Below are 15,134 nucleotides of genomic sequence, written 5' to 3' on the forward strand. Positions count from 1 at the left end.
CTTAGTCCCTTCCCTTCCTTGCATTGTGGCTCTTTAGAAATGCAGATGAGGTGGAACAGTGGATCAAAGTAATTGCATTTGCCTCCAGCAGTTCTGCAGACCTCAGACTCTGTGATGCTCCTTGCTTTAACTCAACTGCAGATTCCTGGCCTAGGAAAGAAGTGGGCTGGGGCACTCCTGATCTTTTAGGAGGCCCTAATTGTGTATTCTCTTAATACAGAATATTATTAACAGATGAACATTTAACTATGTTGTCAGCCTCCCAGGCTTCAGCTGTGGAGAATTGAAAAAACAAGCAAATAAACAAAAAAACATCTTACCTTTGTAGCGTCCAGTAATTTTACATGGTTGCATCTGCAGAGTAGCTCAAAAAATTAGCAGTTTCTTTTTTTTCTTCTTCTTTTACTACTACACTCTCTCCTCTTTCTTAGGATATATAGGATAGTGGAAATCCATCTTTTTTCTACAGCTCTGCCTCTGAGGATGTGGCACATCCTTAACCTTTTCACTGAATTGCCATTTAATAATTTTAATGGCCAGTATGTGAGTTTCTGTGTGTGTTGGGTGGGGGTGGTGAGAGTTGGAGAAATTGACGGGTAGGAGGAAAACAACCTCTAACACGTCGTATCTCTATCTCCAGGGGATGTGCCTTGGTTGAAAAATTCATCTCGCTACCACCACCACTATGATTTTGATAAAGCTCCTGGGCTTAGAGTCACTGCTAATAGGCAGTGGCAGAAGCGTGAGGAAAGGGTTTTGAATTTCAAGGAGGGAGAGTTCATGCTCAAGCTCACATGTATCCACAGCTGCATGGAGCCAGCTTCCTGCGTGACACACAAGTCATCTTCCATCGTGTTTCCTGTTGTCCTTCACTGACATTTGACTTCTATTGCCCCTCTCCAGGCTGTCTGTTTAAATGTAAAACCAACTGTTAAATGCAGACATTTGACTAGGTGCCCATTTAAGTGTTTCAAGTACACTGACAGTTAAGAAGGCTTTGTCTGCTCAGAACAGATGGAAGTTCTGGGCAGGGTGAGATGGGAGGTGACCTGATCCACATATTGGCACTTCAAAGTCTAAACTTCAGCCAAAAAAGCTAAGAAACGTTGTCACAAATATATCAGACTCTTTAAACCTTCTTTTTCTCTTCATCCAAAAAAAACATAAAATTTCAGTAAAGTCCTGGATTAAAATCTATGAAAAGGTCTCATGTGATTGAAGTCTATTCATAATTGCTGTACATACACTAATAAGTTAAAGGCGTCTGTCCACACTAGATGGCCAGCTCCTTAAGACAAACAACAATGTCCTATCCATTTTTAAACATTCAAATTTTATTTATTTAATAGTTTATGTCAAATATTTAAGGAGTACTGTATTAGTCACTTTCCTAGGAGCTAAACCCTTCCATTTGGATGTTGCAGTATCCATGCTTAGAGAAAGACAATTAAGGCAATCAGTTTAATACCTTTTCATAGCTACCATAATGGAGGTGGAGGTATGCACAGTGCTGCATGGAGGCACAAGGAGAGACATCAATTCTACATTAGAGTGGGGAGGTCAAAGTTTGCTGGAGGAGGCAACACTTGAGTTACGAAGGATAATAGAGGATAGACAAATAAACTATGCAGGGGAGAGAGATCAGACACAATTCAGGAAAATGTAACAACATCATAAGGAACTGGTGTGTTTGGGGAAGTAAATGTAGAGGCCAGGTGGAGTTTGAGAGGGAACACAGAAAGAGGGATTGTTCTTTATTCTGAAGCATATGGGATGACAAAAGGATTTTTTTACAGGGCGTGATAAGATCATATTTGGATTTTATAAATATCCCTTTTGCAGCAGAATGGATAATTCCTAGGAGTGAAACAAGACTGAAAGCAGAAGTACAAGTTATATTTTATTAAATCTATCATACTTATATGGTTCGGATATTGCATCCCATCCAGTTTTAAGTTGGCCCAGATTATTAATTTTCTTATCAAAGCATTATTATTAATAGTTTTATTAAAATTAGCCAGGATAGTTTTGGTACTTGGTACTTCTAGCTCTGACATGGTCTTATCTAGTCATATGTGAGACCCATGTGCAGTGAAGAGTCCTCACACTCGCATGAGGTAAAATCTGAAAGACAGCCTATCTCTTTTTCCCCCACACTTGTGAATCAACGTGGGCAGCATCTCTCTCTCAAGAGCAGCAAGCAGGGCATTCACTAAAACGATGAAAGAAAAAGTGACCCTAACTTGTGCAGGCAGTGAGGACTCACTTTCTGTCGATGGTAGTGGGAGAAGCACTGGTTGCCGCTTAGGGTAGCAATACGTTGCACCAGAGTGACCAGTGACTCAAACTGCATAGTCCCACGACTCACTAGACTTTGATGGAGTCCCTAGAGAATGTGGAATCCCTGGGGAATGTGGAAAGATATCTTAGGGGTACGTGAAATGTGTATAGGAAATGCAGACTGAAGTTCCCTATTTGCACTATGGAATATCTCAATACGTGGGAAGAATCTTTTGATGGAATTCCTATATTTAATTGGGTAAATGTATATTCTACAATGAAATAGGATACATTTGCTAAGGCTGTGATTTTTCAACACTTGAATTTGGCAAACTCTTCAAAAGAAGCATACAGATAACATTTTACTTGTTTTGTCTCATAAAAATATTTATCGAAAACTCTCTGGTTGTTGTTGACAAAAAGATAGTAGCTGTGCAAATATTTGGGCTGAAATATTTATGCATTTAAGGAAAAATATTAAATTGAGACTATCCTCCATTCTGCAGCATTGGTTCTCAGCTTATTAGATGAATTTTCATTAAAGAACAAAAAGAAGTGTGCTAATGTCTTAGACTGGGCTCCCGAAAAACAGAGACAGTGTTCCTGAGAAAAGGATTGACTGAGGGAGTGCTCTCAGGACAAGAGGAGTGTAGGAAGTAGGGAAGGTCATGAGAAGAAAAGTAAACAAGAGTATTGTCTTGGAGGGGATTAACTTCAGCCTGCTCCCACAAGGAAGCTCTAGAGCACAAAACACACCAAAGAATTTGTCCCACCTAATGCCAGGGGACCAGATTCTTTAACTCTTTTGGTGGAGAGAGTAATGTTCCCCATCCAGACAGGCAGGGCTATTCTCTCTCTGCCTGTTGAGAGCTATCATAGCTCCAGGAAGAAGGAGCAGTTTGGTGTGAGCAGCAGCACCCAACAGGGCCCCGATGAGTGCCTCACCCTGCTGAGGGGATTGGGAGGAGTGGCAGTAACAGCATGGACTACAGCTGAAAACCAGATCTTTGCATTTATATGTTAATTTTGTATTCACTACATATGAATCTTCCCTAGAATTTCACTTATACTATACATGTGCTGCATATATATTTTAAAAATATATAAAATCTCCAAAAGCTTAAAAATCATGAAAATACCTCTTTTCTTAACTAATTCATCAATCTAAATTACTCAGTTTTTTCCTAATTTAATTGGAAAAAATATACAGTTACCATTTAAACTTTGAATGCCAATTTTCAAATTTTCATAGTACGGTTTAAAATCCTTGAAAAATAGGGGTTACAGTGGAAGTGCTGAGACAACCTTAATTATAGCACCAGGAAAAGTAATGTTATACCTAACTAACAGATTGTATTTCAAGTGAAGAAACAATAAAATTGTAAACCATGAAGTGCAAGTGGGGGGATGAGACATATGTCTCATGCACTCAGCCTTGGCTAAGGTGACAATTTTCAGACCCAGTTGGATTCTTAATCAGATAACTTTATCAGGTACAAGGAGCTGTCATTCTCGCTGGCCATTAAAAAATAGCTTTTAAATTGTGTAAAAAGGAGATCGCTGTTTCTTTTTCTGTTCATTGGCACTAGAGCTTGCCAGTGGTATATCATGCCCACTTCTAAGAGGCCCAACTCACTTTCACTTAGGTCTTTTTTATTTTTCCTTGGAAGTGAGAAAATTTTAAAAAACTAAAGGGTTTAATCATACAGCACACATAGAAAAAAAAATAACTAAAACTTTTTCAAATTTGCAATGATTTTCTCTTTAAGGACTAAGTCATAAGCTTTTTCTAAAAGAGATAACTTGTTAATTCAAATGAAGGTTGAAAGGCTTCTGGACCATAGGTGAGAAAATCTATTTGTCCAGGGTAGGTCACTGAGATACAAGCATTGAATTACTAAAAGAACTATGTAAAATGATTCTAATCTGTTATATTCAATGCCAAGTTTCCTCTAAAAATGAAATAAAATGCCAACATACAAGTGAAAAATACTTTTGGGCATAAAATAAATTACTTTCCCCTTAAAAAACAGCACTTTTAAGACAACAATCCTATTTAGTAGGATAGTTATCCAACTGTAACATCCCTTTGTTACATCCTACAATCTGGTGGGAAAGATTTGAAAAGAAGAAAATACACAGGATTTGATGTCTTATTCCCTGTTCTTGTTCAAGTTGAGATTTTTAATTAAAATTACATAGCCTCCTATTTCCAAGATATAAGATTGAAAGAAAGAAGACTAAAAAATAATGAATGAAGAAATGAAGAATATATATACATATATTTACATTCATATATATATATTATATGTTCACACACACATTAAACAAATCCTATTCTCAATCACAAAAATATGAAGTAAGTGTCTTCATCCATCACAATGAAATCCAAGTTTATTTTTATAATCAGATTCAATTACCCCAATATTTACTAAATTTGTTTTTATATAAAAAGTGATGATAGGTAATAGTCAATACATTAACACATATTATATAATAAGTTTTAAATATTCAAAATTGTTTCTGACTTATGTTCTCTATTTAATAATCCAGTTTCCCTTCTGGCAGACACGGGAGAGACAGAGTAAATGGATGTTATGTCAGAAATGCAGAAGGTGGCGTATATGAGTGTCTCAGCCAGGAAAAAGGAAAAAGAGCACATCTCTTCTGTTCCCATGGATTGTGGAAAGAAGAAGGGAAAAGCTGACTCTTGCCCCCCAGTGGGATTGTGGGATGAAGGGTGGAGATTTCAAGGAGGCAAAGAGAGGGCATGCTAGGTCTCCTCTCATTTTTTGCTAGGCTATAATCCCAGGGGCCATGAGGAGTGATAAATAGGTTGAAGGCAAAGTTGAAGGAAGAAAAGCTGTTGTTCCTTTTCTGTTTGGATGTTGTGGAAAGACAGATTTGCAGAATGTGTCTCCCACATTGTTCTCCCCATGAGAGTAAACGAGCTTTGAGTTACGGTGAGGCAGGAGGAAGGCCTGAGTCTCTTCAGCACCCGTGTCACATGAATGACAGACAAAAGTTCTTGAGTGCCCTGTGGAGGGATGTGCAAGATCTGACCATTCTGTTTGGCAAGGTTACTAGGGATTTCAGTGAAGTGGGAGGGAAACTACCCAGTATCTGAAAGCTGCAAAGCAGAAAACCCAGGTCAGGGGAATACACAGTGCTGGCAATAGCCAAGGTGAGATTAAGTGACCTCCCTGAGAAACAAGATGACAGATTGCAGCAGCCACCAACGTTACCTGCACTGTGCCCAAGAATGGGTTTTGCCCAGCTCTTCTCTGGGAACACTAGCCAGTATCTACTTCCCAAACATGATTATGCAAACTTACGTATATGGACACCATCTTAGAAAGGATCCAAAGGTAGAATTTAAATCTGAAATATTGAATTATCATGAACAGATCCATTTGCATAAACTGACGGTAAAAACTTATTTGGCCATTTTGAGCATATCAAATTGGACTATCTTGCACTTACAGTGCATGTGCATGCGTGTGTGTGTGTGTGTGTGTTTAATACCACACTTCCCTGTAATTTGAGGGAAGGGGGCTCATGAAGAAGATCAGATCAATTATAGAAGAGTTAAAAAAACTAAATTTTGTTTGCTCTTCTGAGTACAATGTGGGTAAATTTGCAACTTCATCATAGTTAACATTTAGAAATTCTAATTGGGATAACAATTCTCAAACAAAAACATAAAATGTGGATATGAAACCCTGGAGTCTCCCATGCCTGCTTCTTGTCACTTCTCTGGCTATTACTCAAAAAATTAAGGAAGATTTGCACTTCCAATTTTGAATTTGAGTCAAAAGCAGATCGTTCAAAGCATAATATTCTTATTCTTAGCCAGGTAATCAAAGTATGAGTCTCAGGAAACAAATTATCCAAAAGTAATTTAGACTTAGTTTTAAAAATATCTTCTAAATATTGAATACCTTGTGCCAAGCTCCTTCTCTGGTGCTTTCCCTCTCATTAATGCATTAACCCTGCAGAGGGATGTACATGGTACAGATGAGGAGACAGAGGTTGCAAGAGATTCGATGAATTGTCTACATTCACAGAGCTAGAAGTAAAAGACCTGGGGTTCGAATGCAGAGACCTTGGCCTTTCTACTCCACAGCACTGATAATATCACATTCTCGAGAGCCGGGAAAGTACTTGAGAACTTCGGTAGTAGTTGAAAGACGGTAAACGGGTGAAGGTGGTAGGGTCCCTGCTCTGACTATGTGGAAATGGGATACAGGAGATAGAGGTGGAGAACAATGAGGCTCTGGAAAAGAAATTGTAAAGGCAAATATAAATTGTGCCCATTACACACATTTCTTAGAATTGCTTTACAATTTCATATCCATTACAGAGCCAATAAGGAGATTTAAAGGCCAAAGCCAATTGATCCCTCTCACCCTCACCAGACCCTTCATTGACATACAACATTGGTGTTTGGATTATTAGTCCCCAGTCACTTCAACGTGATGTTTAGACTGGCCACACACATTCCTAGGAGCAAGTTAATAAGAATTGCGATGGTATTTTAAGAAGCTTGTACTTCCTTAGAAGTTTGAATCCGTACTAAAAATTTCCCTCCTGGGAAAGGCCATTAGTTGCTAAGAGAGAGAGCCATATCTAGCCGTCTACTCCAAAGGACCAGTTTTTCAGTTTCTCTTGAGGCATGGGCTTCCATTTTTTCACCTGTTTGCTGACTCCATACATGATTTTATATTCAAAATCTCTATAGATAAACATTTTCATTTTTGAAAGTAGAATACAAGTGATTTTATACTTTATGAAGGGAAAAAGTAAAATACTTAAGCTTTTAGATTATTGTACCAATCTTCATGGAAGATAGTTTTCTTTTGGGGAATGTTAGAAAATCAAGAGGGATTACAGATAAAATGAAGGGAAACAACGAGCCAGCAGTGCTCAGAGCACCACCGGAATTTGCCACATTTTTAAAACTTATCTAGAATTCGATGAACTAGAAAATGAGAAAAAATGGAAAAGCAACCCACACAAACACCAAATAAAGTTGGTTTATTGCCCAAATAGGCAAATAAACTATCCATAAATGTGGCAAAGTTTGATATGAGCAAAATGGCAAATGACTTTTAAAGCTCTGGATCCTGAAAAATTAAATATCATTTTAAAAAATTGCATGTTGGTATACATACACCAGCAATTTTTCTTGTTTACTGTGTTTCATTTGTAAATAACTCCCTCAAATTCAATAAATAGTAACATATAGGAAGGAATTTCAAGGATCTAAATTTACCGAAATAATCATACAGTAGGACTAAACGTGAGTGGTTATACGTGTAATTCTTTCAATTATTTGAACTAACTTTTAAAATATTTTTAAAATGTCCATTCATGGAGCCTATAAGTGAAAACTTATTGAAGGTAGATAAGGGGAGAAAGATATGGTTCATTTTGTGAGTCACTGAGTATAAAAATTGCTTATTAGAAAATATGCCACAGTCCTGTGCACAGATACTTATTTAGAACTAATCACATTATGTTGTGGTTAATTCTTTACAAGTTTGTTTTATACGGAGGTCTGAATTAGCATGGGGAAGAACATTTGCTGCAAGGAGATATCCAAATTCCCAGACTATATGAGAGGAGTCTATTGAGAAGAGCCAAAATGTATATAAAAGATACAGAATTGTAGTAAAAGTACATTGGCAAGTTTATAATTATAAAAATAAAAATATATTAAAATTGTGAAAGGAATATTGTTTTAAATTCCTAAAGCCACATTCTACAGGAAGTCTTCTATTTATCTGAATGAAGAAAGTTTTATTCGGCATGGCATATCATTTTGCTTCCTAATGGGGAGAACTGATATTCTCCTAGTTGCCTGTTAAATACATTCCTCTCAATTGATCCTCCTCGATCCAAACTTCACATATCATAGTGAATCACAATCATAGTGAAAATAGCAGACTCACTTCCTGTGTCCTGGAAATCATTGTTTCAATCTAATTTTGTGTTTCTCTATCCACTCCAGTTCTGAATGCATTCATTCATGAGGATTTAGGGCAATAAATGAGGTTAGCAGGAAGAATGAAATAAGGAATATGAATAAATCTTCCCAATTTCACAATAGAATTATGAAAATACCGTAAAACTTTTTCCTTCTTCCAGATTCTTCTCCAATATGTGTACATATTATATTGTAGCCACCACAGATATGCTGTTCTTTTCTAGTTCTTTCTTTCTCTCTCTCCAGTCATTTATGGAAACATAATTGCCTATTTTAGTAGTTATATAGTGCTATAGAAGTTACACAGCAGTTATTCAGTACTCTAAATACGTATATGTCAAGTATTTACCTAAACATAGACATTTAGTTAATTTCCAAATGTTGCATGTATTAAAAGTTAATTATTCTGATATTTTAAAAATCTTAAAGGGGGCCAGCCCCGTGGCTTAGCAGTTAGGTGCGTGCGCTCTGCTACTGGCAGCCCAGGTTCGGATCCCGGGCACGCACCGATGCACCGCTTGTCTGGCCATGCTGAGGCCGCGTCCCACATACAGCAACTAGAAAGATGTGCAACTATGACATACAACTATCTACTGGGGCTTTGGGGAAAAAAAAGGAGGAGGATTGGCAATAGACGTTAGCTCAGAGCCAATCTTCCTCAGCAAAAAGAGGAGGATTAGCACAGATGTTAGCTCAGGGCTGATCTTCCTCACACGCACACACACAAAATCTTAAATGGAAGTGCTGTAAATGGCTAGCTTTGAAAATCTTAACATGATTAAAACTAATATGAATATAATATTATTTAGAGCATTTGAAATTTATGTCTTTGTTAAACGTAAAAGGACAACAAAAGAATTAACTTTAAAATGAAAAATTATGTATCAATATTCCCTCTCTTGGCACTATATTTTTATCGGTTGCAGTCAAGGTAAAAATCTGAAGACAAGCAAAAAAAAAATTTCTACTAAGAAATGTAAATAGAGCAGTTCTTCTCTACAGCATCTTTGTGGTGAATTCTCTGGTTGTGTAATTTGTATTTCAATTATTTATTTTCTTTCTGAATGTAACTTTTGACATTTGACATTATACTTACTTATTGTATGATTGTTGTAATTGAGAAAAAAATCACATAAACATCTTTAGAAAATTCATTCATTTTCCCAAACTGAAACTGATTATAACTGATCAGCTGATGAATTATAATAAATTTATTCCAAAGAATATATTACTTGCCATTAATTCTGAGATCATGCTTCCTATATATAGTGGTACCGTGCCAGAAATAACAGAATTCTACAACTAAAAGGATACTTCATCAATTCAAGTAAAGTACTCAGAATACTAATTCAGTACTATAATATCAGCAGTATTGCAGTTTTGAACTTAAGACATTGTCCATTAACTCATTTTATTTTTAAAACTTCCTCAGGCTATTAAGCAGTGGCTCATTTCCAGGAAGTCACTAATATTTTCATATATAGTTGTTGAAAAAACAAGCTTCTACTTATTTTGAGTGAAAAAAAATTATCTTTCCAAAGATAAACAATTATGCCAATATAAAATTATTAGAAAATTCTAATTTGTACTTGAAGAGTAAAACAATATAATCAATTAAAAATACTTTGATGGATTAGAAAATCACAGCCCCAAATTTATCTTCAAATCAATTCAGGGATATCCATTGCCATCAGGAAATGGTATTTCAATGGCTATATTCTATAAATGCTGCCATGAATTCTATGACCTTCTCAATCTACAAGCCAGCCCCCATAGCATTTCAGATTTGGACTGAATAATGCCAGGCTGTACATGCAAAACTACTCCTTTCTGTCTTCTGTCTTCATGGGAATATTTCTAATTAATTAGATGAAATTCCTCCACTCCTAACTACCTTCACCTTAGCCATATCAATTCCAAGTAAATGCATTTTCAAATACTCTGTGTTCAAATTTTCTAAAGAGACAAGCAGTTGAAAGGAAAAACTATAATGCCAATTGCCTCAAATCAATTTTTAACATATCTTATTATAATATATATAAAGGATCCAAAAATATACAGCACAATCTTTCTCCATGATTTTCTGTTCTGTCAAGAAAAAAGCAGAAGGAATCATTTTTCCATCACACACAAAAAATATATATATTGGACTAGGTAGATAAAACACTCTTTGCAGAATAATAGGGAAGTGTTAAGGTGTCATTTAATATCTTTGCTCTAATGATTTCCTAGCAATACTTACAGATAACTCAAGATTTCAGAAGCCAAAGGTTTCAAAAATTAGGCAGAAGCCTCAAGCAGAGCTGTGAATAGATTTCATAAACTCTCAGGGTTTGAAGAATCTTTTAAAGATTTCTAGAACAAGTATCCATGTGATGTTTGAATTTCTTCCATTAGATCCCCACCAAGTGGTTACACAGTCCATCCGAAAAGCTACAGTGACAAAGAACCCATCGCCTCTTGAGGCAGCCCATGCCATTAAGACTATTACAAGGTTTACCAGTACAAGTCAAATTTTATCCTCTTGTAATTTTCAGAAACTGTACCTCATTGGGCCATATAAACCAATATTTAGCTTGGGTTTCTATTAGACAATTGTAAATATTATAGGGCTGCATGTCTCTTTACTTCTCTGTCTCACCACTATCTTATTGAACTATCACCACTGTCTTATGAACTACTTGAAGCCTTGGTCCTAGTTTAACAATCTTTTTATTCTCCGTACTTAATATGGAGCTAGGCGTGTAGTGGATATCTAGAACAAATGATTGCTAAATGAATGAACTGCATCTGAAATGTAAGCTCATTCAAAACCCAGACATGTCATTTTGTCATAAAAATTATAGTGGGTATTGTGGGAAATGTGAAAGGAGTTAGGGAGGAGCGAATTAAGGGACAGCTATTGAAAGACAAAATCAATCTTTCCCAACACCTCCCTGGTACTTGAATCCAAGACAAGGTCTGGGATCCAGCAGATTATCTGACTTAGATACAAGCGGCATTCATGATATCCGGGCAGGGAAGAATGTTCTTAGCTTGGCATGTGTTTAAAGAGAAGTAATAACCAGGAATGCGACATTTTGATATTATTTATTTACATAATCACTGTTAACTTATGATCCTTTCAAATCTAACAATATTAGGCATACCTCTCTTTGGTAATGCAGATTAAAATTTTAAATGTATCAAAAATTGTGAAAAAGCCACACAGAAAAATTTTAGAAAAAGGTTTATAAAGAACATAAATGGAAAGATAGCTTGTGTTCATGGATTGGAAGAATTAATATTGTTAAAACATCTATACTCCCCAAAGTGATCTACAGATTCAATGCAATCCCTATCAAAATTGCAATGACATTTTTCACAGAAATAGCGAAAAGAATCCTAAACTTCCCATGGAAGCACAAAAGACCTGAAAGAGACAAAGCAATCGTAAGACAGAAGAACAAAGCTGGAGGCATCACACTTCCTGATTTTAAAATATATTACAAAGCTGTAGTAGTTAAAATAGTATGGTACTGGCACAAAAACAGACACACAGAGCAAAGGAACAAAATAGAGAGCTCATAAATAAACCCGCACATGTACGGTCAACTAATCTTTGACAAGGGAACCAAGAACACACAATGGGGAAAAAACAGTCTTTTTAATAAATGGTGCTGGGAAAACTGGATATCCACATGCAGAAAAACAAAGAAGAAACTGGATCCCTATCTTATACCACTCACAAATATTAACTCGAAATGGATTAAAGACTTATGCGTAAGACCTAGAAGCATAAAACTCCTAGAAGAGAACATAGAGAAAAAGCTCCTTGACGTTGGTCTTGACAATGATTTTTTGGAGAAGACACCAGAAGTACAAGCAACAAAAGCAAAAATAAACAAGTGGGACTACATCAAACTAAAAAGCTTCTGCACAAAGAATCCATCAACAAAATGATAAAACAACCTATGGATTGGGAGAAAATATTTGCAAACCCATATACCTGATAATGGGTTAATATCTAAAGGAACACATACAACTCAATAACAACAACAAATTCAATTAAAAAAATGGACAGAGAACCTGAATAGACATTTTTCCAAACAAGACCTTCAAATGGCCACCAGGTACATGAAAAGATGCTAAATATCACTAATTATCAGGGAAATGCAAATGAAAACCACAATGAGATATCTCACATCTGTTAGGATGCCTATTCTTGAAAAGACAAGAGATAAGTGTTGGTAAGGAAGCCGAGAAAAGGGAACACTTGTACTGTGTTGGTGGGAATGTAAATTGATACAGCCATTATGGAAAACAGTATGAAGGTTCCTCAACAAATTAAAAATAGAACTGCCGGGGGCCAACCCCGTGGCTTAGCGGTTAAGTGCGCCCGCTTCGCTACTGGCAGCCCAGGTTCGGATCCTGGCGGATCTGGGCTCGCACTGACGCACCGCTTGTCGGGCCATGCTGAGGTGGCGTCCCACATACAACAACTAGAGGGATGTGCAACTATGACGTACAACTATCTACTGAGGCTTTGGGGAGAAAAGGGGAGAAAAAAAAAAAGAGGAGGATTGGCAATAGATGTTAGCTCAGGGCCGGTCTTCCTCAGCAAAAAGAGGAGGATTAGCATGGATGGTAGCTCAGGGCTGATCCTCCTCACCAAAAAAAAAAAATAAAAAAAATAATAGAACTCCTATATGATCCAGCAATCCTGCTTCTGGGTATACATCCAAAGGAAATGAAATCAGTATCTCAAAGAGGTATCTGCACTTCCATGTTCTTTGCAGCATTATTCACAGTAGCTAGGATGTGGAAACAGTCTAAGTGTCCATCAACAGATGAATGGATGAAGAAAATGTGGTATACATATATAATACTCAGCCATAAAAAAGAAGGAAATCTTACCATTTGTGACGACTTGGATGAACTTGGGGAACATTATGCTAAGTGAAATAAGCCAGACAAAGAAAGACAAATACTGTATGATCTCAGTTATATGTAGAATCTAAAAAAAATAGTCAAACTCATAAAAACAGAGAGTAGAATGGAGGTTGCCAGGGGCTGAGGGGTGGTAGAAATGGGGAAATCCTGGTCAAAAGTACAAACTTTCAGTTATAGGATGAATAAATTCTGGGATCTACTGTATAGCATGGTGACTATAATTAATAATAATGTATTGTATACTTGAAATTTGCTGAGAGTAAATCTTAAGCATTCTCATCACACACACATGCACACACAAACATGGTAACTACCTGAGGTGAGAGATCGGTTAATTAACTCAATTGTGGAAATCACGTCACAATGTATATGTATATCAAATAATCATGTTGTACACTTTAAATATACACAATTTTGTGTGTCATTTATGCCTCAATAAAGATGGAAAAAATAAAAGTAAAATATTTAAAATACAAAAAGTAAAATAAATTCACTGCATGACGTATAACTAGAATTTTTAAAATGTCTTTAGACATGGTCCCTAAGAAAATGAGCCAAAATGCTTCATCACACATCTTCCTTCTTGATACTGCCACCACTCTTTAAACACCTTCTATTATACCCACTGGCAGAAAGAGACGTGCTTCTGTGATACCCAGTGCTCCAAACCGGTGGTTGTCAATGCTATGTCTTCATACACCAGTGTGCAGTGGAAGACTAAGATGGAGGAGGAGAGTTAGAGCCGGCACAGCCTGCGTATGCCCCCCATGACCTCATCCCCTGCCCCGTCTGTTATCTCAGTGCACAACTGAGCCTCTACCAATGAGTTGTGCGCGGAACACTGTCCTTTATGTGAGTCGCAGCCTCAACACTCACATGACCGATTCAGCCGTATCTGTCCTTTCGCCATCATCAAAATGGATTGTAATTTAACAATTTGAGCAAAGGTGCTGATAGCTTTATTACCTCAATTTTCATGCCCTCAGATACATCTGCCATTACATAAAATTGTGTTATTTCCTCAGACACTGCTTGTTTCAAACGGATTGAAAGAATTTTAATAAAAGAAACTGGGGCATCTGGTTCAAGACCAGAGAGTGAGGGAATATGTTTACTTTTCTCTATTAAAACATAAATAAATAAATAAATAAATAAATATCCTCTTGTAACAACAGAAAACATTATGAGCAGGGAAAAATCCTATAACACAACTGACAAGGCGGGAAAATGCCATCAGTAGATTTCTGGAGATAGATGAAATATCAGATCATCATATTGATGGGTAAATCTGTGTTTGAAGTTAGGAAGGAGGAATGGGGAAAGCAGTTTTCCCAAGAGGAAAAGCAGAAAGTGTTATGTTTTGTAAACATGCAGTCATCCTAAAATGGGCATTTGGAGTGAGTAGGTTTCCTAGCCTACTTGCCTGTTCCCGCACCAATGCACTTCGAAGTGAAGACTGCAAGACACTATTCGTTCTTGCTTACAGTGTGCCTCCTATTTGTTGAGAGGCAGACTGGAAGAGATTCACAAAGTTACAAAGAAAACACACACTAGCTCTCTATTTTAATGGCATATTCCCTTATTCAAATTTGGAGGAGCAGGGTGAACGAAAAAATTGTTATATCTAGGCATGTCAGTGAAATTTTAGATAAAATAAAAATTAGAGACTAATAGATTCCAGAGGGGAAAATACAGAACCAGATTCTTCAGCAGCAGCACTGTGTGCAAAAAAAAAAAGAGCAAATATTGCTCAAATTTCTGAGGAAAAAAATATTTTCAAGCTGGAATTCTATATCAAAATTAAATGAGAGGGCATTTTTAGACATAAAATATCTCAGAGTTTTTCAGAAATATGTTTAAAATGTTCTCCAGGGTTTTGAACAAAATATATCATAGATTTTCTGAAACACTTATTAAAGAAAATACCCCAGCA

This window comes from Diceros bicornis, chromosome 23 (genome assembly GCF_020826845.1).
Source record: "Diceros bicornis minor isolate mBicDic1 chromosome 23, mDicBic1.mat.cur, whole genome shotgun sequence".
NCBI lineage: Eukaryota > Metazoa > Chordata > Mammalia > Perissodactyla > Rhinocerotidae > Diceros > Diceros bicornis.